At 42.0% G+C, this 5,137-nt stretch overlaps 1 long non-coding RNA gene across 1 annotated transcript; it reads right to left on the reverse strand.

Annotated features, from left to right (window-relative positions):
• Window positions 1-743: 743 nt before the first annotated feature.
• Window positions 744-1,252, reverse strand: LOC107565909 (uncharacterized). The gene is made up of 3 exons (XR_001606444.1): window positions 1,221-1,252; window positions 945-1,031; window positions 744-768 (listed from the first exon to the last, which is right to left on the reverse strand). It is a non-coding gene; the product is annotated as an uncharacterized lncRNA (long non-coding RNA).
• Window positions 1,253-5,137: the final 3,885 nt, after the last annotated feature.

Here is a 5,137-nt window from a genome sequence, read left to right on the forward strand (position 1 = left end):
CTCTGGAGTGGGCTCTGTGAGCTCCCGGACTGGAGTGACTTCCTTAACCCTCTGGGGTCCGAGGGTGTTTTGGGGCCTGGAAAAGTTTTGACATGCCCTGACATTTGTGCTTTTTTCAGTTGCTTACAAACATTTGAATGTCTAAAGTTTAATAACACTGTAATCAGCACAAACTGGGCTACAATAATATGTTGGCAGCATGTATGTATGCGATTGTGTTTTTGAGAAAATGTTTTTGCATGCTTAGTGAAAAACTACAATTTTAAAGTCACTGAAATAAGGCCATACAACACATACAGAACATTTGTTCACAAGACTATTGCGAACTGGATCTTGAAGTCTAGAGTTTTTGCTTCAGAATGATGTGAAAATCATCTTACTCACTCATTCACCGAAAACAATATATTGATTTAAATTTTCTAAGACACTTTTTGTGTAGAAAAGGTATATGAAAGTAGGCGTGAATGATCATGAATAATGCTGTGATTCACATAATGAGCTGCATAATGAGCCTTTCAGTCAGGTGTGTGACTGAGAGGGAATTGCTACAAGAAAAATGTGAGGAAAAAAAGAAATGTATATATTTTTTGTTTTTAGTTTATTTAGAACACATAACTATCACATAAAATAACTCATGGGAGTGTGTGCATCACATGGTCTTAGCTGTGGTCCAGGTTTTTGTGCAGGCATCTCCATTTCCATGACCAAGTGGGCTGCTTTGCTTTGGCTCTCTTTGCAACAGGTTCTTTTGCACTGTTATTCTCACATCTGAAATAAAAAAGCAAGCATGCTGTTTACACAAACTACATTATTATGATGTTCACTGATACTAGTACTAATTTATCGAAACAAAGAACACAATTACCACATAGCAAACATAGTGTACCATACAGCAAATAAATCAAATGAAAGTAACATCTGTAAAATAGTGAATGCACACTTACTCTAAGATTATGAATGGAGATGAAAAATGAACGAGCGTCCCCTTACTGTGAGAGATGCAGGTGAAGGCAAGAGTGGTGTATACAGTCCTAAAAGAATTTTATAAACAATTGTAAGCATTTTTCCCCACAGTACCTTAGTAGCCTATAGTATGCATACTTCATGAGAAAACAGAATGCCAATAACAAATTAACTACATTTTAACACTATCAACCACAAATAATATTACCATATAGTCTAGGCATAATAAAAGTACAATTACTTTACTGTGCACTTACTCAGTATGATTTTCCAGCGAACTCAAAACCGAACGACATGTGTGCCTTTCTTGTGCAATTATGCGAGTGATGCAGCCACAGTCCTAAACGAAAATATCGTTGCTGTCTATTTTATAGAACATAAAAAAAACTTCCTGGTGTTGTGAGACATATGCAGTGAACTAATCTTCATAATGTTCCACTTGATTGTACATTTAGTCAGGAATCATGGTTTGGAAAAGTAACTAGTAAAATATGTACAAGTTATGTCACAGTAACACAATAGCAACTAATGCAAGTACGCAAATAAAAAAGACTTGCTATATCCTCCACTGAATATCACGCCGGCGCGTTCTTCTGAGGAGAATCCAAAGCTTATTCCTCTCAGCGCGTCTTCTTCCAGAAGCGAAGTAGCCGAGATAAACTTGAGGGAAAGTCTCGCTGCTGTGTTTGCTGTGATGTGGGCGTTTACATGCGCGTGTTTCACGTGGATGATTGTAATATCAAAAGCGCGATCGGCGTGTGGGCGTGGTCACATTAGCGATAATGAGGGCGACGGCCAAGACTTGACATCGCGTTGGTTTCATACTGATTACTTTGTCACATAATATTTGTTTTCGTCATGACTTACTTCGTTTAAAACTAGACATGTTAAGCTTTCTATAGATACGTCTCTCATGTGTGTGTGTCAAATATTCGCTGAGTTTCAGTTCATTTTAGTGACGCGTTTCAAACAGATATGCGCGGAGAATGAGACGGCTAAAAGCACACCCTGTATATTTTCTTTATTTTGCAAAAGCACAATGTTTTGTTGATATTGTGAGTGTACACAAATAAAAGTAGACCCTTTACAGATTGAAATGCTGTATTACTCTTATATGTACGATCAAGTATGAAGGAGCATTTAAGTTCTTTTCACTGTCAACATTCAAATCTGCTAAAAGTTCCGCAGCCGGAACTGTCGACCCCAGGAGGTTAATGAGCTCTGTGGGCTCCTGGACTGGAGCGGGCTCTGAAATGGACTCTATGAGCTCCCGGACTGGAGTGACTTCCTTAATGAGCTCTGTGGGCTCCCGGACTGGAGCGTGTCTCTGAAGTGGACTCTATGAGCTCCCGGACTGGAGCGACTCCCTTAACGAGCTCTGTGGGCTCCCGGACTGGAGCGGGCTCTGGAGTGGCCTCTGTGAGCTTCCGGACTGGAGCGGGCTCTGGAGTGGACTCTGTGAGCTCCCAGACTGGAGCGACTCCCTTAATGAGCTCTGTGAGCTCCCGGACTGGAGCGGGCTCTGGAGTGGGCTCTGTGAGCTCCCGGACTGGAGCGGGCTCTGTGAGCTCCCTTACTGGAGTGGGCTCTGGAGTGGCCTCGGTGAGCCCCCAGACTGGAGCGGGCTCTGCTGTCCTCCTTCTCGCCCTCCGCCACTTAGTGGGAGTCTGAAGGATAGAGGTGGTGGGAAAATCCCTGCGGAAGGGTTCTGATTGGCCTGGTATTGCCCACTGACTTTGACCCTGGAGATACTTGACGAAACCCCAGAAGTCTAGGATCTCGAATCCTTCCCCCTCCCACTGGGGCAAAGGATTATCCAGACAGATGTTAAGGAGGTCCTTAAGTGCAGCCTCATTACAATTCAGCCCCACCCCCAGCGTCCAAAAGGTCTGGGCAAAACCACCAACCTCCATTCCTTGCTGCCTCCGAGCCATCAGAGTCTGGTATCGATCCATTCGCTCCTTCCCTGTGGTAGGAGGGACAATCCGAATGTCCATTTTACAAAAAAGGGAAAAAGAAAAACAAACTGCTGGATCTTGTAGTGGCTGCAGTATTCTGTCACGGAATGCCAGGAGAAAACAAGGTAAGATCCAGGTGCAGTTTATTAAAGTAACAAATAATCAGAACAGAACAAAAACGTGGCAAAAGGTAATCCAACACACAAGGAACAGATGACACAGTGTAACTTTAGACAACATCAAAAATCAAACATGAGATAACAAATGCAATACTGCAGCAACGACAGACAGAGTGAGCATGGTATATATAGATGGGATGATGAGTAAATGGCTAGCAGGAGATATTGATCAGAACAGACACGACAGGCAAGGGACTATGGGAAATGGAGTTCAAAACATATAACACTGAAACAGGAGAGCGCCCTCAAGTGGCCAGTCCAGGGCACCACAACCAGACACTGTGACACGCTGCAATAAAATTTATAAATACACATTCAGCAGATCCAAAGCCTGTTGAACAGTAGATCCCTTCAGTTAAGATTTCCCCCAGTTGGTGCAGAAAATAACATGGTGAAATGGTCATGCTGACATTTACTTAAACTTACCAACTTTCTCATTGGCTCTAACTGCTCCTTGCTAGTCCAGTCAGAGAATTACCGGTATAATAAAGATGATGTCCACTGTCTTGGACTCCAAGCACTGCTGCTCAGTGTTCACAGGTGTCTGAGGAGTAACATCTGCCATTTCTTCAGCACTGAAAACACTTCTCTTGATTACTACAAAACAGAAATATTAAAATAAATTTGTGGCACATTAAGAGAAATAATCAGTTAGCCCTGTGCATCTCTACATGCCGAGTGAAGAAGCATCTAAAGTGATAAACTGATGCTGTGTTTGTGTTGTAGTCAGTTACATGTGTTTTGGCAGAGGTGAGCATCTGTACATGTACAGTCCGCTTACATTTAGCAGCTGTAAAAGAAGGCAGAGCTATTGCAGATGATCTCAGACATACTGATGCATATTAATATGATTCCAGTACATTTCTCGTCTAAAAATCATTGAAACTAGCTTATTATTAGTTTATGTATTTAGTTAAAAACAACAATTTCTCTAATACAGGGGTGCCCAACCAGTCGATCGCGGTCGACCAGTCGATCGCAGACTGCTTTCCAGTCGATCGCGAGAGTAAATTGCCCTCTGGTTTGCCCTTTCTCTCTCTTCATCGTTCCCATGTCTCAGACCTCAAATACATTAAATATTAACCTTTATAGACATAACATTTCTTGAGTAAAGAAAACGCTGTACTTATTTTCTATTTTTTTAAAGTTCTTTATTTACCCTTACAAGATCACTGATTACGTTCAGCTCTGCGCTGTAGTGTGTGCTGGAGCTGCGGAAACTGCTGGTGCTGCAGGTCTGCAGCTGGATACTATTGATTGGAGCTGCGAGGAGCTATGAGCTGTGAGGTTTTGCTTGACAGTCCAATGGAGTAACGAGATTTAGCACAAGCTCTTTTAATGGTTTTCATTGGTTGTTAAATATTTGTAATATCCACTGACAGATGTAAAGGGTGACCAATAGCATTGATTTATGGGAAAAAAAATTAAACCGATGAAATTAGCGGCTGAATTCGAAATCGCATACTATACTACTCCTACTATTTCATATAAATATATGGCACAAATAGCAAGAGTAGTATGCTAGTACACTAATTTGAATTCAGCCATGGTTTTAACTAGGCACGTTACATTATTAGCAGGGACTCGCTGTTTAAGCGGAGAAGTTGAGAGAGCTGCGACTTCAGCAAAGTTAACGCAACTATGGCAGAAGCCAAAAAACCGAAAACATATCATTTTCATTCAGACTGGGAAGAGGATTATTTTTTTGTTTATTCAAATTCGAAGTCCATCTGTCTTATTTGCAATGCAAGTGTGGCCTTACCGAAGAAGGGCAATTTGGAGCGGCATTTCAAAACTGTGCACAAAAGCTACGATGCAGATTTCCCGGCTAAATCAGCTCTACGCACCCGAAAAGTCCGGGAATTGAAGGGGCAGTTAGCAGCACAGCAGTCCATTTTTATCAGGCCAAACACCAAGGGTAAGGCTGCAACTATAGCATCTTATCGCATCAGTCGCGTTCTTGCAAAACACAAAAAGTCTTTCAAGGACGGCGAAGTTGTGAAAGAAGCATTTGTCGAGGCTGCAGATGCACTATTT

The sequence above is a fragment of the Sinocyclocheilus grahami genome, unplaced genomic scaffold (genome assembly GCF_001515645.1).
Source record: "Sinocyclocheilus grahami isolate Dianchi unplaced genomic scaffold, SAMN03320097.WGS_v1.1 scaffold1034.1, whole genome shotgun sequence".
Classification (NCBI taxonomy): domain Eukaryota; kingdom Metazoa; phylum Chordata; class Actinopteri; order Cypriniformes; family Cyprinidae; genus Sinocyclocheilus; species Sinocyclocheilus grahami.